Below are 26,232 nucleotides of genomic sequence, written 5' to 3'. Positions count from 1 at the left end.
AGAGCCTATACAGTCTGCCGATATACCTTCATATAGGTCATTTCTACACTGATTGTTTTCTCTAGGCTCAGTGCTGTTGGGAAGAGGGTTTTTTCCTGCCTTGTGCTACATTCCTGCACCTCCTGGGTTTTCCCTGGCTTTTCTTTGAACTTTCCCAAACTTGCTTAGCTGTGAAGTTTTGGAAAAGGCTGCAGCAACGCCTGTGTAGCTGCTGTGTGGGTAGGAACCTCCAGATTTTCCCAGTCCTACCCACATGGCAGCTATCTTCCCTGCCCTGGCCCCTGCAACAGCTTTTTCCTTCCTCCACCACCATGATTTTTTTTTTTTGTATTTTTCAAAATTGTCAGTTGACTATCATTATCATTATAACAATTTGTGTATCAAGTTCCTTGAATTTCCAACTTCCTTTTTTAAAATCTCTAACGCTTTCATTGCAGAGATATAAGGGGAAAGGCACATCTCTGCAGCAAACAGAGCTAGGGACTTACTTTAAAAAATGCTGGGAATTCTGAGAACCTGGTGCATATTTTTTACATCATAATGATATTCAATTGGCATTTAAAAAGAACTCTGAAAAAGCCCTGGAGGTGTGGGGGATGGTCACTACCAGTGGACCAAGACAGGGAAATTATAGGGAAACCTGTGATGTAGAAGCCCCATTGCTACTGCATTGTGTCAGAAACTGCAGCAACTACACAAGCCTGACCATGTGTGGAAAACACCTTTGTCTCATATTCTGGTATTCACAACTGGGGGTGGGGGTGGGGTCCTATCGGCAACCTGATGTGAGAATCCTATTTCCGAGATGCCTGCCTTCCAGAGCTATTGTGCTGATGGGTTATCAAGATCTCCTTTACAAATACTTTGCAAATTAACACCTACAAGTCTCACTAAGGTAAACAGTAATTCAGGCATGAACCTAGCTGGCAAAATCTGCACAACCACTTTAAAACAAGTACAACCTACCCGAAGAGGTGCAAACAACAGCTGTCTGGGCACAAAAGATAAAATTGTTCTGTGTTTTAGCTGGAGAAGCCTAGTTGATGGTTCGTTGATATACACATAGACAGCACATGTGTTTTCTGTGCTGAAGTCTTGCAGGTAGCAAAGCTGACTTCTATAATTATGCAAATCCAGCAAAAGGGGGGTGGGAGAATTGCCTTGCACAATTTTATTTCACTGCTAGTGATGGAGAAGGGTGAAGAGGCACTATTGGTAGGCTTGCCAGGCCCCGTAGCTCCACCGGCGGGAGCTTTCCAGGGCTGTGGGTGCAGTGTACCCCGCACGATGCGCCTATGTCACTTCCGGTTTCCATAGAGTTTTATCCGAGATTGCCAGAGCATCCTGTGCCCGCTGGCCATCAGCTGGCCGGCGGGCAGCCCAGTGGATTGGCAGGATTTACTTGTCCTGTTGACTTCAAATGAACTTGAGTGAATCCGGTTTCTCTGGACTGGGGCCTGGGCTGTTCAAAATGAAAACCTTGATTCTTGGGATGTTCTGAATTTAAAACTAAATTGTGTTTTTTTGGACTTGCGGATGTATGTACCTGTCTGACCAAGTCTACATTGTATGGTTAGTGGATAGCCTGAGGGAGCTACAGGAAAAATGATTCATAGAGAATTATAAGTGGAGTTCTGCTCAGGCACTGTGACTTTCCCCTCTCCTAGGGTTGCCAGGTCCCTCTTCGCCACCCGTGGGAGGTTTTTGGGGTGGAGCCTGAGGAGGGTGGGGTTTGGGGAGGGGAGGGACATCAATGCCATAGAGTCCAATTGCCAAAGCGGCCATTTTCTCCAGGTGAACTGATATCTATTGGCTGGAGATCAGTTGTAATAGCAGGGGATCTCCAGCCACCACTTGGAGGTTGGCAACCCTAGTTTGGGTAGGGATTTCCAGTGGGGTATAGTGCCATAGACTTCACCTTCCAAAGAGGCCATTTTCTCCAGTGGAACCAGGGTTGCCAGCCCCGGTTGGGAAATATCTGGAGATTTTGAGGGCGGGGTTTGGGGAGGGACTTCAATGCCATAGAGTCCAATTGCCATTTTCTCCAGGGGAACAGATCTCTGTCGCCTGGAGATCAGTTGTAATAGCGGGAGATCTTCAGCCACCACCTGGAGGTTATCTATACAAATAACTCACTCTACTGTAATGAGTGTTGATCAAATAAACAGTAGTAGGCAAAAGTAAACAAGCAAAAATAGCAAGTGCAATCAATATATTACCCAAATGTAACGAGATAAACAAGCAACGCTAAGCAACCGAGGTTACAAAGCAAGTAGGTAGAAACAATAACTTAGTAGTAATAAATATGCAAAAGTTCATATAAAGCATATAGTTGCGTTTCTGGTCAATTTCATGTTCTTCGTACAACGGAGGAGTAGGTGGTGGTAACGCGGCTCCGGAAGTATTCCAGCGCTTTCGCTACACGAGGTAGCTTCATCAGCCACGAGCCCTCGTGGCTGATGAAGCTACCTCGTGTAGCGAAAGCGCTGGAATACTTCCGGAGCCGCGTTACCACCACCTACTCCTCCGTTGTACGAAGAACATGAAATTGACCAGAAACGCAACTATATGCTTTATATGAACTTTTGCATATTTATTACTACTAAGTTATTGTTTCTACCTACTTGCTTTGTAACCTCGGTTGCTTAGCGTTGCTTGTTTATCTCGTTACATTTGGGTAATATATTGATTGCACTTGCTATTTTTGCTTGTTTACTTTTGCCTACTACTGTTTATTTGATCACCACCTGGAGGTTGGCATCCCTACCCCCTCCTCCTCCTTGCTGTATCCCTGTATCTCCTTGCTGAAAGCCATTCCTGATGGTCTGAGGACCCTCTAGAATGCTGTGGGAAGCCAGAGACCTACAGTCCTAGATTCAGAAGGGGCTTATAAGCCACCTAGTCCAACCCCCTGCTCAGTGCAGAAAATCCAAAGCTTAGATGGCTGGCTGTCCAGCCTGGGCTTAAAGACAGTTAGAGAGGGAGAGACCCCCCCTCCCCTGCTTAAGCAATTGGTGACATTATCAAATTGCTCTCACCATTAGGAAATTTCTCCCAATGATTAACTAAAATCCACCCTCCTCTGACTTAAACCCTTTAGATCTTACTCTCGATTTTCTCAGCAGTCGATTCTCAAGCATTTAAATTGGCTTGGGGAAATCGTTTCACGCACATGCCCTTTCCTCTGAATCCCTTCTGCCGTGGAGTCGGCGTACTACTTCTGCACGCTGCCAGATAAACAGGAATATCCCGCATGGGTGCTGGGCGTCACTGACGGCATCACCAGTAGCGTCACAGCACTAACTCCCCCCCCCCTTTTAAACATTTTTGCACATGGAGCCTAGCACTACTGCGCAGAAAAACTAGAGACATTTCCTGCTCCATCAAATCGGGTATCACCGGCAGTTCTCTGTTTACTGATTGGACAATCAGCGCAATCGTACGGAAGGGTTGGAGAAGAGCCACTCAAGAGAAAGGCTCCAGACCCTGCATTAACCGGAGCCAGTTCAAATAATACGTGAAGCAAAACTCTTTCAACAAATAGTAGCAATTAACAGAAGCAGTCTCCTTACAGAGCAGCCGGTGTAAGTGGCTTCCCCTCCACACACCATTTTTGGTTTTGTTTTAAAGGACAAATGTAGCAATAAGACACTGAGGGGAAGGTGAAAGCACATGAGGGAAAGTCGAGGAACAGACCGCTAAAGAAAATGGCTCCTTAGCCGGCATTAACCGGTGTAATTTTAAATAGTATGTGAAGGATTGGCATCTTCTCCCTCCCTAGCCTGAAGAGGAGTGATTGCCTTTTTTTTTTTTTTAAAGGAAAAGCAATCAAATATTGCTAGATCACTGGCGCATTGAAGCAATAGTCTTAGCAGGTTCTCCGATTTCCCAGCTTTCATTATTAAAAAAAGTTCTTGTAGGTTATCCGGGTTGTGTGACTGTGGTCTTGGTATTTTCTTTCCTGACGTTTTGCCAGCAGCTGTGGCAGGCATCTTCAGAGGAGTAACACTGAAGGACAGTGTCTCTCAGTGTCAAGTGTGTAGGAAGAGTAATATATAGTCAAAAAGGGGTTGGGTTTGAGCTGAATCAGTCCTGCAAACCCAACCCCTTTCTGACTATATATTACTCTTCCTACACACTTGACACTGAGAGACACTGTCCTTCAGTGTTACTCCTCTGAAGATGCCTGCCACAGCTGCTGGCGAAACGTCAGGAAAGAAAATACCAAGACCACGGTCACACAGCCCGGATAACCTACAAGAACCAATGAACTCTGAAAGTGAAAGCCTTCAACAATATTTTTTTTAAAAGTCTCCAGCCTTTTGGTGCCTGCGGGAACTTTTACAATTCTGACTCAGAATGGTGCCCACAGCCACAAAACGGCTTGCACAAAATGGATGCTGCAGGAGGTGGAGCCAGCCACAAAACGGCTGCCGCAGCTTACCTTCAGTCACACCATGAAGATTCTTGTATTGTCATGGCAGCTGCAGTCAAAGCAATGCTTTCAAAAAGTTGCAAGGTGATGTGGACCTTTGTTGGGACCCTGGAGAGTTGCTGCCAGTTTGAGTAGACAACATTGACTCTGATGGACCAATGCTCTGCTTCACTACAAGGCAGCTTCATGTGTTCAATTTCCATTTGTTTTTACTTGGAGTTTCAACTGTAACCCCTCCCCTTCAAACCCATCTTTTAAAAACGTACCTTTTGATTAAACTTGGATGCTTGGGAGAAGGCCGGAAGCTTTTTGTTTGTTTTTTGAGCCAAGTCTTTTACTTGGCTCAAAATGGTTGTTGCCAGGCTGAGGGTAAACATTTCAGTGGGTATCTGAGATGCTCCCTGGCCCTGCCTGGCAAACCTTTAAGGTATGGTGTAAGTGGGCCATTGCACAGGGCTATGTGTGCGCAAATATATGCCGTGCTCACGGGGTGAGAAAGGGAAAAGGATTCCTTCACCAGGCTTGCATCTTTACACTACTTGGTGGGAAGGCTGAGTTTCCTTCCCACCGTCAGTGTCTTAGTACCTGATGTCCCTGGCCTTTCAATGACGTTTCTGGGGTTGAAGTTAGACTCTCCTCTTTCTGAAGAGAGTCCAAGTGTCAAAAGTCATAGCAAGCTTTCTTGGGGTGAGACTTCATCACTTCTTGCGCCCCAGGAATCAAATTGGTAGGACTGTGCCCAGGCTTTGCCTGCCCTGTGTGGCCTTACATCCTAATAAACACATTTAAATTTAACTACACTAAACACAGCACTTTCCATGCAATTAATCATGCCCTAAGTGTACTCTCAAGTGTTTAATTAGAGCTCACCAGTGCCTGTGCAGTTGGCGCTTGTGCCCTGGGTAGAGATGGAAGGGGATAGAATCACTGGCTGGCACAGAACTCCTGTATCAGAGCCTGGATGCGTTTTACAACTGCTAGGGAAAGCAGGATTCCTGATTGCTTTGCAAAGCAGCCTTCTCCTCCACTGAAGCATCTTCTAGCTTTCAAGAGAAGGGCAGAAACCTGGCAGGATTTTAGCTCATAGCCCATCCACTGTGATGGGCTGGCCGGCCTCTAGATGTTGTACCTTCTCGTGAAAGCACATGAACTTATTTCAGCCAGGATTTTCAAAACAACACAGGAATGTCGCATATCTGATTACTGTATAGTTGCTCCAGTCTCCTGATAATTAAAAAAAATCAACCACAGAAGACTATAATGCAATTTTAAGTGAGAATATAGAATAATCGTTTTGACTTCTAAATATTCTGGCTAAATCTGCATGAACAATTACAGCACTTACCTAGGGTTAGTTTTATAAATATAGTTGTCATACCTCCGGCATGTTGCACCTTGGTCCTTCATTCTTACACAGTGATCTGGGAGTCCATGCACTTTTCTAAAGCTGTGTTCAGATGGTGGCGGTGGTGCAACAGGGAGTAACTTTACTATTAAAAGTATAGCGACATTTGGTCTGATGCTGCCTCACTGCCTTGGAAATTAAAGGTACGTAATGTATGGTTTCAACTGTGAGATCTGTGTAAGTATTACAGGTGTAAATAATAATAGGTATGTCATTCCTGAAGAGGAGGGGGAGCCCATTTCCCGCCAGTGGTCGGAAAAAAGAGGCTCACTTTTGTGCTACATACTGTACAAGTAATTTTTAAACAACATGAAAATGCTCTTTTTTAATTTCGAAAAATGCATGATTACATCGTTAAATACTCAGTAGCAATAAATACAATAATTACATATTAAATCAAGTTCAACACATCCTTTCTAACATACTCCTTGGGAAATATTCCAATATACAGTGAAAGGTGTCCATCTTTCTACAAAGAGTTACTGTACTTCAGTTCTCCTCATCTCATTCTTAATGTTGATAGTTTTTTCCTCCAACAACATAACTTATCATACTTGCTACAGCCAGGCTTCCATGTCTGGCAGAGTTTGTTTCCAAAAAGGTTTTGAAATGATGGGCCATTGTTGTTGGGTGGGGGGGAGTTATGTATAATTTTTAAATGACTCCTAAGCACTCCTTAAGCCCTAAATCTGGTTTTTCCAATATACTGAGAGGGTTACCAGCCTCCAGGCGTGGCATGTTGTTGACTCAGATTTCGAACCGTTCCCCAGAACACAGAGATCAGTTCCCCTGAAGAAAATGGCAACTTTGGAAGGCAGTCTCGATGGTATACCATAGCATAGACTCTAGAGCCTACAAGAAATGGAAGTCATCTTAAGGTCTAGGTCTCTCAAACAGCTAGGATTGCCAGGTCCCCACTTACCTTGGGCGGGAGCTTCTTAAGGGCAGGGCTGGGTGGAGGGGTTGATGAGCACTCCCGATGCCACTTCTGGTTTTCTAGCCCCGCTGTGTGAGCACTCTGTGGAGTCGGAGCACACGCACAGCAGGGCTAAGAGGGAAACTCTTGCCTCCGTCTCCAAGCTGCAAGCCAGATAAGGACCGATCTGGCTTGCAGCTTGGAAAGGGAGGCAGGAGTAGGGTTGCCAGGTCCCTCTTTGCCACCAGTGGGAGATTTTGGGGGCGGAGCTTGAGGAGGACGGGGTTTAGGGAGGGGAGGGACTTCAATGCCATAGAGTCCAATTGCCAAAGTGGCCATTTTCTCCAGGTAAACTGATCTCTATAGGCTGGAGATCAGTTGTAATAGCAGGAGATCGCCAGCTTATACCTGGCGGTTGGCAACTCTAGGCAGGCGCCTTCAAAGCCCTGCTGCGTGGGCACTCTGTGGAGTCAGAGCGAGTGCACAGCAGGGCTAGGAGGGAAGCTCTTGCCCCAATCTCCAAGCCAGATTGGGACTGATCTGGCATGCAGCTTGGAAACGGAGGCTGGAGTGTGCCCAGGAGCGCATGTGGGGGGGATCGCTCCCCTTTCCTGCTTCCTCCTACTGGCCATCAGCTGGTCAGCAGGCAGCCCTACATAGGGTTGCCAGATCCCTCTTTGCCCCCAGCAGGAGGTTTTTGGGGCAGAGCCTGAGGAGGGTGTGGTTTGGGGAGGGGAGGGACTTTAATGCCATAGAGTCCAATTGCCAAAGTGGCCATTCTTTCCAGGTGAACTAATCTCTGTCGTCTGCAGATCACTTGTAATAGCAGGAGATTTCCACCTAGTACCTGGAGGTTGGCAACCCTATTTTTGCAGCATGGAAGGGTGGGCCTGGAGGAAATTGAGTTCTCATTGGGGAACACTGGGTCACATCTGAGAATTGTATAAATTGCGAAGCAGCACTGAGTTGTATAAATTTAGTGTTCTTGATCAATGCAGAGGGCATTAACTTCACCAATACGGTTTGCTCTCACACATCTTGTTCATTGGGGAACAAAAGCTTCCAGGCGTGGAGGGTGTAATTCCTGGGCAGCCTTGAGCCCCAGGATTTTTTTAATGTAAGCACTACTGATGCAACTTGTCCCTACATGACAAAACATCTGTGGTACAAGAGGAATGTTGAGCGGGTGAATTCCTTTCAGCCCACTGCCCCTGTGTTCTGCACTGGAATATTAAGGGTCCACTCTCTTTAACTGAAAATGTTTACTGTGAACATTTAATGCAGTCTTAAGGAAAATGGGGGGTGGACTGTGTTCAACTTGTCACAAATTGTGCAGGCATATATATTGGGTGCCTCTAAACCTACAGGTATTCCTGCATTCATGCCTTTTGAGACTGCTTAACAGTGCATCCTTACCTGTGATCATGCAACCATGTTCTACAATGTATTTGGGAGCCATAGCCCGTTATCCCTGTTTTTTGATTACAATGAGCACCCTGCCCTAGCTGCAGGAGTTACAAAAACAAATTCTGATGTACAATTCCATAGGTGCTTCCATGCCCACGTAGAAGCATACTTTCTGCTAACTTCCATAGATACACAGCTTCTTCTGAATGTCCCAAGAAGCTTTTGGATATACATCTGTTTTGCTCACTCATTGGTGCATCTGGACAGGTTAGGAGATGTGGGTTAAAGTAAAAGCCTGACAAAGTGGCTATCTATCCCACTATCTATCCTCTCCTATGTAACTGTATCCCTCTCCTCTGTAACTATATCCCGATTACGCCTTGCCCCCGAAGAAGAATGCTGACCACTGTAGTTTGCTGAGAGGAAATTGACAGTATGATCCAAAGCAGAGTTGCATCTGTCTAAACCCACTGATTTAGATGGGTCTAACTCTGTTCAGGACTGCATGGTAAAGCTCCTTAAAGTTACTCCTCAGAACAGTTCCTAGGGCTACCTGGGGAGGGAATGACTGTTCAACCACTTCACAACTATAGATATGTCCTTGGTGCCTACCAATATGAGGAGCAAGAAGACCCTCTTTTTTAGCCACCTTATGTTCACTGTGCTATTTTTGAAACATCAGAAGGATGTGCCTTGATCTGCAGCAATGCAAGGCCATTCTTGCGCAAATCCCTCCATATAGGGACAGAAGCTTACCGCCTTCCCCTCCTGCACTGATTTAATCACAGGGGCAAATTGTACAGACCTGCTTGTATAAATCAGTCCTGACTCTTTTAATCTGCATCCGCTGCCCCGGCATCTGAGAGTCGATGGCTGGAGATTAGGAAAAAACTTCCAATTAACTGTGGACAGAGCCGTCTCCTTTCTAGCGACTGTCGTCTGATGCCCTGAAACAAGTTTCTGATTAGAAAGGAATGCTGCCAAGACAGCCCTTGTAATTGTTTAAATCGTATCCCCTGCCCACGACTGTTTATAATAATTCCTAGGAAAGCTGGAGGAAATCTGTTTTCTTAACATGCCTTCCGCCGCTGGAGAGACCAGAAGAACAGCTACTGGGTTTGCTTCTATTTCATGACAACTAGCAGGGTCATTTGGGTGTATCTCAAATACAAGCTTTTGGTGCAGAAGCTTCTTAAAAAGTGCCTATCTCTTGCAAGGACTTGTGAGGCAGATTTTCATTGTATAGGTGGGTATGCATCAGAGCTGTGTACACTTAACACAGGGAATACAGTAATCATGCGTTTGTGGTTATATCAAAGACTTGTGGCTCGACTCTGCATAATATGTGCAACAACGCTTACAGACCAGGAAATGTTTGGTGGATCCTGTTATGTGTTTTCTAGGGTTGAGGGGAGGGGAAGTTTATGTCTGTCCCTCTTTGCTTGCCGGCCTCTAAGTTTTCCATCGGACACCAGAGGGCTGCAAAGTTTCTCGCGTGACACGGCCACCGCGGTGTAAACCGAACCCAAGCTCGGAAATGTTGTGATGTTGCCTTCAAACCAGGGTCCCTCTTTAGATGAAAAGACTGACGGGAGCCCAACTCCCCACTCCCTCCCTCCCTGCCTGATGGAAAATACTTGAGGAAATTAAGAATAAGTCTAATGAATGCCAGACTTGGGTATGAGCAAGGTTTATTTTAACCTGTCCAAGTGAAAAATGAAGTGCAGTTTAGCTGGGGCTCCAAACTCGGGGGGCAGAGGAGGGAGTCAGACTGGAGCTAGAGTTTTCATATCCTGCTGTTTGTGGAGGAGAGGAAAGAGCACAGTTATTTCTCCAGGAATCGATCAGTGTGAATGAGCATATGCAAGAGGTGCAGTTTGATAAGGTGTATCTCTTGCTGTAGATTTGTAAAGGTATGCTATGATTGTGTTAGGAATAACTAAATGTTATGTCCAACATGTGTTAGAGCTGCAACATTTTTAAAAAAGAAAATTGAAATTGAAGTGGGTGACTGAGAGTGAATAAGTGGCCACGGCTGCTTAACTGTTTCCTCACCCGCTGCTTCTCACCTTCCAATTGCTCCTCCAAATAGCTTTTCCCTGTCTGAATGTCGAAGACACTGTCTGCCGTCACCTTCTTCCAGTCTCCCGCCCAACAATGGATGCGCAGGTCACTTTGTCTATGCCACATCAAGTCTCCGAGTGTTGTTGCTAAATGCCAAGTCAATCCATGGAGAAAGGTGTCATCTAAGATTTGTTCCTAGGCGAGAGAGCTGTCTTGCTCATGCTACTAGGTGGACAAGATGGACATTGTGAACACCTCTGAATTATCTTCTCAGGTTCTTGGTAAATCACCAATGTAAGCATGGTGGTTGGTGTTGCTGGGGTTGCCAGGATGTCCACCTTACTCTCTAAGGCAGCGTTCCCTCATGTGGTGCCATAGTGCCCACAGGCACTTTCCCTAGATACCTACCATGTACTTCAGGAAAGTAGGCAGGGCAATGGAGAAGGCACAACCAGTAATCGGCTGTCTTCATAGAAATAAAAGCACTTTTCACCTGGATCCTCTCCAGTTGTCATTGGATCTGCAGATTGGAAGGAAGATGGTGGCAGCTGGGAAGCAGCAGAGAGGAACACCTGGGCTAGGTGTCTAGAGGGAGTGGGAAGAAGGGAACATGAGGCAGCAACAGCTCATGGATCACTTGTCTGATTGAGGGAGGAAGTGCCAGTAAAGCAGCTGCGTCAGATCAGCAACCCAAGTGCAACAGGAGGAAAACAAGCACTTCTCCTCAAAGCTGGGCAGGGAGTAAAACAAAGAAGCGCTTCTTGTTGCTCCCAGATGGCTGCTGGGGGGAAGAGGTGGAGAGATGGTGTGGGACTTGCCTTGTCCCTCAACCTATTCAATCTCTATGTAAAGCCCTTTAGGAGAAATTATTCATGGTTTTGGATTAGGGTTGCCAACCTCCAGGTGGTGGCTGGAGATCTCCTGCTATTGCAACTGATCTCCAGCCGATAGAGATCAGCGCCCCTGGAGAAAATGGCTGCTTTGGCAATTGGACTCTATGGCATTGAAGTTCCTCCCTTCTCCAAACCCTGCCCTCCTCAGGCTCTGCCTCCAACAATCTCCAGGTATTTCCCAACCTGGAGCTGGCAACCCTATTGTGGAATAGGGTGTCATCAATATGCTGATAACACTCAGCTACTATCAGGTACCAAGCGGAATCTTCACTTCACTCCCTTTCTGCAGACGTTCCATTGGTCTGCCTTTTCCCATATAAACCTACCCATCCACTACTTCTCTGCCAATACAGGCCCTACAAGGATGGCCAGCAGAGCTGTTTAGAGTGATGAAAAAATTACTTGGTGAGAGCTTTGGTAACAATGTTATAGAGTCTTTCGCCCATTGTGCCATGTTTGCCAGGTATTACATTGATAAAATTATACACATCTGCTCTAATCTGGACCCCATTGGTAATGTACAGTTACGGGAAGTTACTTCAGTTTTTGCTTGGATGAGTTCCAGCTAATTTAGACCACCGTGTTTGGTATGGTTACTAGGCCTATTCCTTGAAGGAGATGGTTGCTGGGCCCACTCCCAAAGAAGCTGTCCTGGGACCTAACAATTGCTCTAAATCACAATGGGTAGCTGTGTTAGTCTATTGGTAGCAATAGAAAAGAGCAAGAGGCCAGTAGCACCTTAAAGACTAACAAAAATTTCTGGTACGGTGTGAGTCACAGCTCACTTCTTCAGATACAGCTAGGATGTGATTGCTCTATATATCAGCCATTTGCAAATCTCTACTTCCAAGTGCTCAAGGTGTGGCAGCGGTTGAGCTGCAGGTGCTGGGCCCATTTCAATTAAGCTTCAGAGCTAGGTGTGGCACAGACGCCACCTGGATAGAGCCGGCGCATGCCACATAATAAAATGCAACCTTGCTTTCTGTTCTGGATTTTTAGTGGCTTTTGATGCCTTGAGAACATAAGGAAGGCCATGCTGGATCAGATCAAGGCCCATCAAGTCCAGCAGTCTGTTCACACAGTGGCCAACCAGGTGCTTCTGGGAAGCCCACAAATAAGACTAGTTCAGCAGCACCATCCTGCCTGTGTTCCAAAGCACTTAATATAATAGGCATGCTCCTCAGCCACGGTTTTGTTAGGGGCACTGATTTTGGGGGCACTGTGCCCTAGTAGTTCTGTTCCTACCAGAGGTTGGAGCTGAGGAGAGGACTCTTGTGCTGCCCCATGGAATTTATGCTGTGGTCTTCTGCGGGGTTTTGTTTTGTTTCTTGTACTATTTAATATCTAGAGCTGTCTGAGGCAATCCAGAGTTTTGGGGTGATATACAGTCAATATGCTGAGAATATTGACCTCAATTTATTTTCTTTCTTCAGACTCTGATGGTGCCGTGAAGGTGTTAATCGGGTTCTGCATTAGGACCAATAAGCTAACTTTAGACAAAACAGAGATTCAGCTGGTGAGAGAGTCTTTCATCTGGGGATGTTAATTTTTGACCTATAGTGGATGGGGTTTTTTATGCCCCTAATTTTTTTAAGTTCATTGTTTGGAGGTGTTTTTAAATTTGGCCTTGTCTATACTTCTGGAACCTTGCCTGGCCTTAGAGTTGCCAGGTCCCTCTTCACCACTGGCGGGAGGTTTTTGGGGCGCAGCCTGAGGAGGGTGAGGTTTGGGGAGGGGAGAGACTTCAATGCCATAGAGTCCAATTGTCAAAGCGGCCATTTTCTCCAGGTGAGCTTATCTCTATCAGCTGGAGATCAGTTATAATAGCATGAGATCTCCAGCTAGTACCTCGAGGCAAACCTAGCAAGCCTGGATTCTGGATCCTATATGTGGAATGTGTGCTTGTGCATGCTCATGCGTACACATGTGCTTGTGGGAAGATCAACTCTTCTACATACTAATTCTGATTTGCAGAACCAGAATGACTAGATTATCTGCTCTTTTTTGCAAGCTAAATACATGAACACATGAACACATGAAGCTGCCTTCTACTGAATCAGACTCTTGGTCCATTAAAGTCAGTATTGTCTACTCAGACCAGCAGCGGCTCTTCAAGGTCTCAGGCAGAGGTCTTTCACATCACCTACTTGCCTAGTCCCTTTAACTGGAGATGCCAGGGATTGAACCTGGGACCTTCTGCATGCCAAGCAGATGCTCTACCACTGAGCCACAGCCCCTTTCCAAATAACTTTTGCTTGACCCAGACAGACACAACCTATCTGAAGAAATGAGCTGTGACTCATGAAAGCTCATACCCTGCCAGACGTTTTGTTAGTCTTTAAGGTGCTACTGGACTCTTGCTCTTTTCTACTGTACATTAGGGCTGTTGAATTAAAAAAAATTCGGTATAGTTCGGATTCGGCCGAATTCATCCTGTTTAGATTCGGGATATGCCGAAGTCCGAACTCCCCCACTTCGGATCCGTTCAATTCGGCGGGAATTCAAAGTTCGGAAAAAAATTCGGCCGAATAAAGCCATTAAAAACACAATCGCACCTTTCCGTGGCTCTGGGGGGGCATTTTTGGGGTTAGAGGTCCCAAACTTTCGGCAGAGCTTCAAAGGACGTTTATTGAAAGACTCCCCAAGTTTTGTAAAGATTGGGTCAGGGGGGGCTGAGATATGGGCCCTGAAAGGGGTCCCCCCACCCTTAATGTGCATCTCTCAGCAGAGCTTGCCGCCCACGCACAAAGTTCCCAGCCCCGACAGCAGCTGAGAAAGCAACTGCAAAACAACACAACCTTGTAAAACAACACCTTTGCAACACACAACTGAAACCTCCCCCCTCATACCAGGGAGCGAGAGACTCGAGGGGGAACACACACCCCAGGCAGAACCGACGAAAGCCCCCTTTGGCTTCCCACCCACCCACAGAAACTGCTCCCTCCCCACACACACACAGACTCTGCTTTCCCACACACACACACACACATACACAGGAGAAAAATTATAGATTAAAGCCCCCAAAGGGGTCTTACTGTGGCTGTCTTCTGTTCCATCAGGACGGGCTGGGGAGGACTTGTAATCCAAGATGATTCCAATTAGGCACGGGATGTTTTGCTCTAGAGATGCACAGGATCGGCTGATCCATTCATCCCAATAGGGGAAAGGGGAAAGGGAAAAGCCCATATCTCGGGACCCCCTGACCCAATGTTCACAAAACTTGGGGGGTATCTTAAGAACACTGGTCTGAAACTCCGCTCAAAGTTTAGGATCTGCACCCCAAAAATGCGCCCCCTGCAGCCATGGAAAGAGAAAAAGGGGGAGGCGATATTTCTGCCCCCACTGAACCCATCTTTACAAAACTTGGGTAGTATCTTAAGAATAATTGTCTGAAGCTATGCTAAAAGTTTGGGGGCTATATCCCCCAAAAAGCGCCCCCTGCAGCCACATAAATGGAAAAAGGGGGAGGGAAAAGGGGGAGAGCCCATATCTCGAGACCCCCTGACCCAATGTTTACAAAACATGGGGGGTATCTTAAGAAGCTTCATCTGAAGCTCCAGTGAAAGTTTTGTGTCTGTACCCCAAAAAATGCGCCCCCTGCAGCCATGGAAAGAAACAAGGGGGGAGCCCATATCTCGGGACCCCCTGACCCAATGTTTACAAAACTTGGGGGGTATCTTAAGAAGCTTCATCTGAAGCTCCAGTGAAAGTTTTGTGTCTGTACCCCAAAAAATACGCCCCCTGCAGCCACAGAAAGGAGCGAATGTGAACAAGCACCCCCCACACACACACACGAGGATTTCGCTCTCTCTCTCTCTCTCCCTGGCCGGGCCGCACATCAGCTAATTCCTCCAGTACTCAATCCTGACTGATTGGCCAGAAGAAGACCCAGCTTGGCCACCGATTGGCCGGGGGAGGAGAATGCTGCTTACTGACGGTTATGCTTCTTACTGACGGCCCCGAATTTGCCGAATTTATTCACGAACTCCCGAACTCGCTGAATTCGGCCCCCCCGGTTGCCCGCCAGTTTTGAGTTCGGTTCCTCCCGAACTAAAAACCACCGAATCAGGGGAAATTCGGCTGATTTTCAGTTCGGGCCGAACCGAATCAACAGCCCTACTGTACATATCACTTTCTCATTGCCACTGATGCAGTCCCCCCACCCCAGGCTGGCAGAGGAGGATAAAGTGCTGCAGGGGAGGGAGGGAGAGTTTCCAGTATTGCCTGATTTTCCCTTTGCATTCCTATAAATGCTAGTTTCCATAGTAGTCAGGGGCAGTCCAAGCCACCTAATGTAATTTCGTGATGTAGAGAGCCAGCATGGTGTAGTGGTTAAGAGTGGTGGACTCTAATCTGGAGAACAGGGTTTGATTCCCCACTTCTACACTTGAAGCCAGCTGGGTGACCTTGGGCTAGTCACAGTTCTCTCTGAACTCTCTCAGCCTCACCTATCTCACAAGGTGTCTGTTGTGGGGAGAGGAAGGGAAGGAGGTTGTAAGCCGGTTTGAGTCTCCTTAAAAGGTAGAGAAAGTTGGCATATAAAAACCAGCTCTTCTTCTTCTCCCATCCCGTTTGCAAAATGCATATTCCCCTATCAGGTGTAGAGCTAAGGAGCGACTTGAAGTTCAGGGACGGAAGCTCCCAGATGGCTGTGCATGTACACTAGAAGCCTCAAAGTGCCGGCAAGGTTGAGAACCAGAGTCCAGCGTATTCTCCTGCAAGGAATCTGGGTTTGCCTAATGCCACTTATTTACTGTTTTTACATTCAGGGAGTATTCAAAGTGCACTTCCACATGGGATGATGATTTCGTTTGCATACTCCCAATTCAGAATATGAAACCCTCGCTGCTTTTCATAGGCTGTTTTTGAAATGGGAGAGAAGGAGAAGAAACAGTCAGAAAAGAAGAGTGTCACTTTAAATGGTGTGAGAGAAGAATTGCCAACTGAGCGGAGCCAGGGCAGCCTCTGTCGCCAGCTCTTTGGGTTTGGAGGGTTCAAAGGGGATGTGCAAGGACAGCCAGCCAATTGGGTGTGGAAGGTGGCTTTGAAAAACCAGGAGCGGAACCATCCCAACAGCCCAGCCAAAGACATTTTTTTTCTTAGTTTCTGCCTCTGTGGAAAATCCGCAAAGTAGGCAAAACACAGCTGGCTAAGGGCTGGGCCTTGGAACAACGGCAGAAGCCACTGCTTTCCAACAGGAAAAGAGCCAGCATTCCCGCTCTTGGTCCATTAACTCTTCTGCTACTGTCAGATCTCCAGCCATTGGCCCTAAGGGGGTCTTCTTTCGCTTATTTGATCTTCAGCCCACCTTTCTTCCAAGAAGCTCTGAGTGGCATATGAAGCTCCTTTCCCCCCTCCATTTATCTTCACAACAATCCTGTGAGGTAAATTAGGCTGAGAGACTGTGACAGGGCTAAGGTCACCCGTTGACCTTCTTGGCAGAGTGAGGATTTTAACCCTGGTCTCCCCAGTCCTAGTTTGACACTCTTAAGTACAATGTCATTCTGATTAATTTAACACTTGTGAACGGGCTTGACCTCCCAAAATATGACTTATCTGCAGTGCTTATTTTGTGGTATCTGTCAATGGGCGTTAAGCTTGGGCTGTTAAGGATTTTTAAAAAAACAATAACCTATAAAATTGCAAGCAGTCCTCTAGGTACCTGTAAAGGAGACAAATAGCTTCTCACCTAGGGTTGCCAGGTCCTTGTTCACCACTGGCAGGAGGTTTTTGGGGTGGAGCCTGAGGAGGGCAGGGTTTGGGAGGGGAGGGACTTCAACGCCATAGAGTCCAATTGCCAAAGCAGCCATTTTCTCCAGGTGAACTGATCTCTGTCTGCTGGAGATCAGTTATAATATCAGGAGATCTCCACCTAGTACCTGGAGGTTATTAAACAAACAACTTGTGCTGTAACAAACAAACACAAACAACTTGTGCCATATGCAGTACCTGGAAGTTGGCAGCCCTATTCTCACCCCAGGCCAAGTGTTGGTACCAAGCATTGACTCATGAATTATTCTGAAGAACTGATACAAAGGGGCAGGGCCGGATTTAGGTTTGATGAGACCCTAAGCTATTGAAGGTAATGGGGCCCTTTATATGTCCAGCTGTCCTTTGTCAACAACAAATTGTCGCTGTTTTTTGTGTTGAATATATGCTATATGGTATTTTATGGGCCTAATAGGTATCTAAAGCCATTTGCACATAACAAAATATGTATTTTATCAATGTAATTGTTGAACTGTATGTAGGTTTTATTTTATTTGTTTTTTATCTTACGTTTTGGAAATTTACATCCAGTTTTTTTTTTCCTTCAAATTTTTTGGGGCCTCCCAAGAGAGTGGGGCCCTAAGCTATAGCTTGTTTAGCTTATATGTAAATCCGGCACTGCAAAGGGGGTTTAATTTCATCTCAGATCTTAATTCATAAGATCCGAGTCTTTTTCTTTTAAAAGGCATTGGTTAGGTTGTGGTTTGGAATTCATTTGCAAGAGGCGAACTGATAAATATGACACCTGACCTTCCACAAGATGATAAACTGTGTGAAAAAGGTTCACTTTTTTTTTTTTTACCTCTCCCTTCCTCGGCCCAATTTTTCAGCCTCATCCTAAGCTGCTTGGTTCAGAATGCGAAGTGAGTGAATGACGTCCACCGCCTCCTCTTCTTCCTGTTATATAGGATTAATGGAGGCAGGCAACTGAAGAAGCACAGGTTGCTCTTTGACAGAAGGTGAAGATTTGGTATGATTCCAAACTTGCCCAGCTCTACGTGTGTGTGTGTGGTTTGGGATGGAAGTTGGTGAGTTTCTGGCAGGGGCAAGAGTCCAAGCAGGGGCTTCCTGGTCCAAAGCTTCATCTTATTGGATGTATTATACAAGATTAGAGTCAGGAGTTCTATGTTTCTATGATTCTAATTCCTCTTCACTTAGTTCCAGGTTTTTCCAGAAGCTAAGAAGAGAGCAGGGCATGTGGCATAGACCAAAGCTCCACACATGTGCAAAAAGCTGGGTGTTTGTTCCCATTGTGTCCTTGCAAAGGCTGGAAATGTCAACGGCTACATCACATGTTACATTAGTCATGACATTTAAATATGTGAAGAGGGTGTGCTTGTGAGCGCGACCATCCTACAGGCACGCTCACCAGGGAGCCATGATTTGGCTCCAAGTCCTAGGCAAGTAAACACTTGGTGGCAAACCTGGCTTTGCTCCTGCATAGTGTGGGAAATGCCTTGACCTGGATGGCCCAGGCTAGCCCAATCTCACCAGATCTCGGAAGCTAAGCAGGGTCAGCCCTGGTTAGTATTTGGATGGGAGACCACCAAGGAATACCAGGGTTGCTGTGCAGAGGAAAGCACTGGCAAGCCACCTCTGTTAGTCTCTTGCCATGAAAAAACCCAAAAGGGGTCGATATAAGTCGGCTGTGACTTGACGGCACTTTACACACACACAGTGTGGGAAATGGCCGTGTCTTCCACAGCTGACACCTCACCACAAAAAAGAAGCAACAACACTGAGCAGGGAGAAGCTATATTTGCCCACAGGCATACCTGTTAAGAGGAAGATGCAGTGTGTGTTTTGTACTGCAACAGAGCCAGGTGCTGAGGCCTGGCTCGCAACATACTGCGAGGGTGCTGCAGGGCGCCCTTTGCGAGAGCCAAAAACGTTGAGTCTTGGCAAACTCCAACGTCCAGCCCAGCCTGGGAGCAAAGGAGGATGCCCAGGTGCTGAGCTCTTGGGTGAAACGGCTACTGTGGTTAAACCTACCCATTCTCTTGCAGGGGATCTGGAACAGGTAAAAGGCTGGCAGGACCACTTCTTTCTTGATTCCGGTCCTGTCTTACCATCAACATGAGTGCAGTGTTCACTGATCCTTTTCCCTCAGGTAATTCCTCCCTGAACATTGGTTTTCTTGCTCTCTTTTTCATACCCATCTCCATGTTCCTGTTCAGATTCTCAGCATGTTTTCCATTTTAAAGAAGAAGAAGAAGAGTTGGTTTTTATATGCCAACTTTCTCTACCACTTAAGAGAGAATCAAACCGACTTACAATCACCTTCCCTTCCCCTTCCCTTCCCCTCCCCACCACAGACACCCTGTGAGGTAGGTGAGGCTCAGAGAGTATGACTAGCCCAAGGTCACCCTTCTGGCTTCATGGGTAGGAGTGGGGAAACAAACCCAGTTCACCAAAATAACCTCTGCCGTTCATGTGAAGGAGTGGGGAATCAAACCTGGTTCTCCAGATCAGAGTCCACCGCTCCAAACCACCGCTCTTAACCACTACACCATGCTGGTGCTCTCTTCCTCTCCCTCCCTCTCTCTCTCTTTTTAATCCAACCCTATGTCGGGTGCAATATTAGATAGATGCATGGGTATAAAGGCTCCTGTTTGCTTGGTCCCATTGGAATTTGTCTCCATGTGACCTGCTCCTTTTCTTCTTCCCTCCCTGCCAACCACAAATGTTGCCTGAATGGGAAAAGGAAATGGATATTAAACGAGGCCCTGGGTGTGGGGTGGGGAGCTGATGGGACACGAGGGGCAGATTTGTGTTCTGTTTGGCTGATTTCTGCCTGCCTGCAAGGGAGTGTTAACAGAAGAGCCTTGTCCAGGGGGGACAGTACAGGAATGGAGGAGATGTCTGGCACTCACAGAGTAAAAGACAGCTATTCTCTGGCGGAGGATGCCACAGAGAAGGGGTGCGGGGGAAAGTCAACATTCTACTTAGAGCAGCTTTTCTCATATGCGAGAACTCTGCGCGGGGACTGTGTTTGCTTTGGAAAGCTGGCTATATAAACACAGTTTCTGTAGGGGGCTGCTTGTGGAAATCCCTGCCAAGAGAAGGAACTGAAGCAGGGCGGTATTGATGGATCCAGATGAAAAAGATGCGCCCCTCCGTGTGTGTGTGTGTGTCCAAAGCAGGGCTGCTGACAGGATTTATAGGCCCCTCCCGCCTCCCAAATTTTGACACGGACTAGCCAGTTCAAAGCATCTACTGCAGTTCTGGCCTGTTCACTCCAAATAGTCTTTGGTTAGGACTTGCACAACAGGTGATTCTGGGATCTATCTGGCCAAGTTTGCTGAAGCTTTGGATTTCCCACAGCCTTCAAACCTAGGATAGTCCCAAGTCTGAGAAGCAGTGGACAGGTCTGGTCTGTCGCGTCCCCTGTCATGGACCCAGGGGCAGGTCGAGTTGAGTCAATATCATTTCCATAGGCAGACTGAGGCCTGGGTTGGCTTTGATACCTGAGAAAATATTTACTGCATTTGCAGCCTACTCTTTTCCCAGTACGCTTACGGGGCACTGCATGCTGCAGAAGCCATCAGGAATATATTGTGTAGCCCTACATTCCACTGCAGCAGGCCTGATGCACAAGTACTGCAGAACGATGTGAGAATCAAGCAGTAATGCTTCAAGGTGATGCAATGAATTCTGGCCCTCCCACTTGAAGATAAGGTAGATGTTATAACTTGCATAAGAAGTTCCTGCTGTTAACAAAAAAAGTGAGTCTTTCTCCATGATTTAACAGTTTTTCATTTGAAGGGAGGTTTTTTTTTTTTTTTTAAATGTGGTGGAATAAGCGAACAGAATCATTACCCCGTCCATAGTGGTCGTCGTGCGCCCCAGCCAGCCTACTTTAAGAAGAAGAAGAGTTGGTTTTTATATGTTGACTTTCTCTACCACTTAAGGAAGAATCAAATGGGCTTACAATCACATTCCCTTCCCCACAACAGACACTCTGTGAGGTAGGTGAGGCTGAGAGACTGTGACTAGCCCAAGGTCACCCAGCTGGCTTCATGTGGAGGAGTGGGGAAACAAATCCAGTTCACCAGATTAGCATCTGCTGCTCATGTGGAGGAGTGGGGAATCAAACCCAGTTCTCCAGATCAGAGTCCACCACTCCTAACCACTACACCATGCTGGTGTACCAGCTCAAGACAATACTACCAAATTCTGTTGCATGTATAAACCAGGTCTTTCTGGGTGATCCCGCTCTTAACTCCTATTCATTTTGAGAAGGTATTTGGGGCAAAAAGGCAACCGTTCACCCTCATTCCTGTTTGACACATGATTAGCCTTATGAGGGGCTTACTTCAGATTTAGGAAGTGGCAGAAATGGAGAGAGGGCCAGTGTGGTGTAGTGGTTAAAGTGTTGGACTAGAATCTGGGAAACCCAGGTTCGAATCCACACTCTGCCATGTAAACTTGCTGGGTGACCTTGGGCCTGTCACACATTCTCAGCCTTGGCCCGAGCAAGGATTTGGATGGAAGACCTCCAAGGAATACCAGGGTTGTGATGCGGAGGCAGGCAATGGCAAACCACCTCTGAATGTCTCTTGCCTTGAAAACCTCACTAGGGATCGCCATAAGTTAGCTGTGACTTTGTGCCAAAGAAAAGAAAAGTGGAGAAGGCATGCTCAAACTGAGTCTTCTTGCCCCTGAGAGATGATTGGTGCTGAGGGAGGTCCCCATTGTTCTTTGGAACTCCGATGCAATGACAGGTTCATCAACTACCTGCACCATTTGTGATTTACTATACTATGGTCATTTGCTAAATATGACACTGGGTTAAAATTAAATTGAGACATGGCTAGACAGCAATGAGCTTGGCAAGTCATCCAGTGGAAATAAACTGGCAGGTTCCAGCAGTGTGTTTCGTTTTAATCAGGCTGGTTGCATGGGACCTTGGGTTTATGAATGGGAATGAATAAAGTCCTTGTGTTTTCTAAAATACAAATTTCCGAATAGAAGCTGCAGAAGTGTTAACTTCCCTCCCTGTGCAGCAGATTACACTAGACCAGTGCGGCTCTTCCCACATGCAGAAGCAGCGCCCTAGGCCGGCCGAAGCAGCAGGAGGGTCTCCAAGAGAGGAAGGAGTGGCCCTTCCTCCTTCTCGCCCCAGCGCCGGCCCCGCCTCCCACCATTGCGGTGGCGGCCGGAGAACAACAAGAGTCCCTCAGCTGCCACCCCCCGTCTTTTCTCGCCGCCCGGCTGCGCGCCTTGGTTTGGCAGAGAGGGGGCTCCTCCCTCCCTCCCCCCTCCTCCCTCCCTTCTCTCCACCGTGAGGAGTGAGGTGTGGCTGTCCGGTCCTTGTTTTCGCCGCTGCCGCCTTCCCTCCTCTGTCTCTATGGGTGACCGGAGCTGGGCGACCTCTCACCCCCCCACCTCCTCCTCCTCCTGTTGGCTCCACCTGGCCCCGAGTGGGGAAGGCGATGATGCTTTCTGGGCCAGGACCGAGCTCACTTCACCCTCCCCGCGCCTCAGACTGAGAGTTTGGAGCCGGTCTGGCGCATCGCCTTCCCGACCCCCGCGCAGGCCGCATCTTGTCCGGCCGGGATCTTGTGGGGGAACTTCCAGGGCGGGGGGCAGATTTCGCGCCTTAATCACCGGCCCACTTGGAAGGGGTAAAACTCTCCTCCTCGTCCCCCTCAGGCGGCTCCCAAAATTCCAGCTCCAGGCTGCCTTTCTTCCCCAGTTTCTTCCTTCTCTTTCCTTTCCCAGTTCCTTCCTTTCTTTCTGTCCCTCCCCCACTCTTCCTTCCTTCCATCCTTCCTCCCTTTCATCCTTTCTTCCCCAGTTCCTTCCTTCTCTTTCCTTTCCCCCTTCCTTCCTTTCTTTCTCTCTGTCCCTCCCCCCACTCTTCCTTCCTTCCATCCTTCCTCCCTTTCATCCTTTCTTCCCCAGTTCCTTCCTTCTCTTTCCTTTCCCAGTTCCTTCCTTCCTCTTTCTTTCTCCATCCCTCCCCCTTTCTTTCTTCCTTCTTTCCTTTCCCAGTTCCTTTCTCAATTCCTCCCCCCTCCCTTCCTCTACTAGCGTTTGCTGTTCTTTCCCTTTTTGGTTCTACATATTCATGCAAACAATCTTTTTCAAGCATGAACCTTATCAAGAGTAAATTGAGAAGCCGTCTTATTGATGAGAACCTGGAATCATGCCTAAAATTAAAAACAACAACATACAAACCTGATTTACCCAAACTTTCCAAGGAGATGCGAGGCCATTGTTCACATTAAGTATTTGTCAGTCATTGTCATGATTTAATTTTATGGATACTTTACTTACAATTTAATTTTTTTCAATAAATAAGATCATTATTAAGTATGATATCAAGTTTTATTCAGTGTTCCTATAGTTTAATTAAAACTTAAAACTTTAATTAAAGTTTATTAAGTTAATAAACAGTGTACCTACCTATATAGTTTAAGTTTAAGAAATTTGGCTCTCAAAAGAAATCTCAATGGTTGTACTGTTGATATTTGGCTCTCTTGACTAATGAGTTTGCCGACCACTGTACTAGACAGTAATGCATAATTGGCTCGCGTTGTTCCAAGACTATGCCTGATCCTTTTCTTCTGTGAATGCAATCTTGGGAATTGCTTATGGAATCATGCAACATCCACATGCTTCTTGTTGCTATTTCTGTTCCTTCTCAGCCAGCTTTTGCCCCAGCCCATTTTCCTTGCTGGCCTGTTTTAAGTCCTGTGGTCTGCAGCGTGCAGTATTCCACGGCTTGAAGGGAATAGAATGATTAATCCACATTCAATGCAGTTCCAGTAAGTGCTCAGGAAATGGAGATTCAGGGAGGAATCCAGAGCCTTATGCTTCAGCTCGATTGCCTTAAAACATTTGCAGATGGTTACAAGACAGGCAATATGACCATATGTGTGTGAAGGTGCCCCCTTGGAGGATCTAAGGGTGTTAGTCACTCCAGTTATCAGGATGAAGCTCTACATCTGCCTGGAAAACCAGCAGGAAACAATGGCTCCCACCTTCCTTATAAACTCATTGATCAACAGTCAGCTTGTTCCCTCTGGCTGTATTGGGATGGGAGATATATATTCAAGCACCCACTGGAGGATATTTTGTCAAATCTAGGCTCCAGTCCTCACTATAGTTACTTAGAAATAAGCAGTATAGACCCCAAAGCAAGTAGATATGGTGAGAAGGATTGAGCTGTTCATATTGCCCACAGTCTACTGAAACCTCTGAACCCCAACAGAAGCCTCCAGTGTACCAGTTAGGGTTGCCAACCTCCAGGTACTAGCTGGAGATCTCCTGCTATTACAACTGATCTCCAGCTGGTAGAGATCTGTTCACCTGGAGAAAATGCCAATGCTTTGCCAATTGGACTCTACGGCATTGAAGTCCCTCCTCTCCCCAAACCCCGCCCTCCTCAGGCTCTGCCCAAAAAAACCCCTGCCGGTGACGAAGAGGGACCTGACAACCCTAGTACCAGTATCCCTACGTCATGACATAAGAGCTCATTTTGCTGCCTCTCTCTAACAAATCTGCTACAGGTGAAAGAAAGAAGAAGCCTGTGCATACAACAAAGAAGTATCCCAGCGCTGACACGGATGTCCCCCTCATGTGTTTAGAAGTAGCTGGGATTCCCTACGCATGCAGCCTCCCTGCGGTGCTAGGTGGAAACGAGACACCAAGTATTCTGAGCTCAAAATCCTGGGTGTACAGAACAGGCCTCTAACAAATATTGCTATATCTTTAAGGGGCGCTGATTTATGCATTATGGAGAACACAAGTTGAGTGTGGGGTGCCCAGCGGGAGATTTTTGGGGCGGAGCCTGAGGAGGGCGAGGTTCAAAAAAAGTCAAAAATGAGAAGAGCAGATGAGACTTATGTGAATGATACCCCAAGTATAGTTGGGCAAAAGTTTGACTAACCAGGCAGAAGTTGCAGCCAAGCCTTTTCACCCGAGTATCAGCTAGAGGAGGACTCTGCAGAAGCCCTTTGCTGTTCTAACTAGAGTTACCAATTTCACACTGAGAAATTCCTAGAGATCTGGCGGTGGAGCCTGGGGAGGGCAGGAACCTCCACATGGTATAATGTCATACAGTCCACCCTGCAGAGCAGCCGTTTTCTGCAGGGGACCTGATCTTTGTAATCTAGAGATCAGCTCTAATTCTAGGAGGTCATCAGCCCCCACCTGGAGGTTGGCAGTCCTAGTTCTAATAGTCCCTGAGCTAGCATGAATATGAGATTGGCCTGGGACCAGTGAATGGGAGGGAAACATAGGATATAAAGCTCATGAATTACCAAAAAAAAAGTCTTCCAGGAAACGTGAGCTTTGAGGTTAATGATCTGGCTTGCTGTGATCGATATTGCCTTGGACTTAATTAAACTTTGGGGTTGGTTTGCTAGTCACCAAGCATTGTTCATTCAGCTCAGTCCTGTTATTTCCATTTGTTTCCATCCCAAATGAATCTTGCAACTGACTCTGCCAGCTTTCCATGCTCTTGCCTGCTGGGCCCCTTTAAGCTGTGCCAATAGCAAAAGCTCTCTGCTTTTGCCAACAACAATACAAAATATGCCGCGTTCCAAACCGTATCTTACAGCTGAGTTTCTCAGAGCATTTTGCAGACCACACCCTTGCTAAGGGTGATGCCCATGTGCGGTCGGCAAGCTCTGAAGATTTGAGGGGATTATATACAAAACCACTAGGCAACAGATGCGTTTCTGACCCTAATTTGAACAATTTTACTAGGATCACCTAGTCATTTTTTCCTAAACAATTTAGCTCCCACGCGTCTAACTTTTTTGTGTACTTCCAAAAGAAAATAACAAGGGCATGTGCCAGCCAGAGCTGAGCAGTTTTAAGTCCTATATGTTTTAGAAAGAAAGTTAAACATGTGCATACCTATTATCTCCAGTATCAGAGGAGCATGCCTATTATATTAGGTGCTGTGGAACACAGGCAGGACAATGCTGCTGCAGTCATCTTGTTTGTGGGCTTCCTAGGGGCACACAGTTGGCCACTGTGTGAACAGACCGCTGCACTTCATGGGCCTTGGTCTGATCCAGCAGGGCTTTTCTTATGTGCTTACATTTGTGTCAGTGGTGAGTTGCCAGTGAATGGGCATCACCATGCTTATGGATGGTTTTTTTTTTTTTTTTTTTTTGCAGTTTCTCAACCTGTCCCAAATATGGGTTAGTAGTGGCTGGAGAAGGTTGTCTGCCACATTAAGCTCTGAAACTGATTTCTGATTTGTACATTGGACTGGATCAACCATAGGATTGTCCTCTGTACTGCATCCCGTTGCCATGTTGCACCCAGCAGTACTTACTATGTCTTTGAATTACTCCATACACTGGCAGCCAAGTCACACCCT

The 26,232-nt window shown here is 46.8% G+C and overlaps 1 protein-coding gene across 1 annotated transcript in view; it reads right to left on the bottom strand.

The window, feature by feature from the left end:
• RPS14 (ribosomal protein S14) overlaps positions 1–24,515 on the bottom strand; it is a 155,720-nt gene extending 131,205 nt beyond the window's left edge. Inside the window, exon 1 of the mRNA XM_056852543.1 lies at positions 24,508–24,515. The gene's annotated coding sequence lies outside the window, so the exon portion shown is untranslated. The remainder of the gene's footprint in view (positions 1–24,507) is intronic.
• Between the last annotated feature and the right edge of the window lie 1,717 nt (positions 24,516–26,232).

This window comes from Euleptes europaea, chromosome 1, assembly GCF_029931775.1.
Source record: "Euleptes europaea isolate rEulEur1 chromosome 1, rEulEur1.hap1, whole genome shotgun sequence".
In the NCBI taxonomy this organism is placed as follows: Eukaryota; Metazoa; Chordata; class Lepidosauria; order Squamata; family Sphaerodactylidae; genus Euleptes; species Euleptes europaea.
The sequence above is the reverse complement of the archived record's forward strand: the minus strand, read 5'-3'. Positions and strand labels throughout refer to the sequence as shown.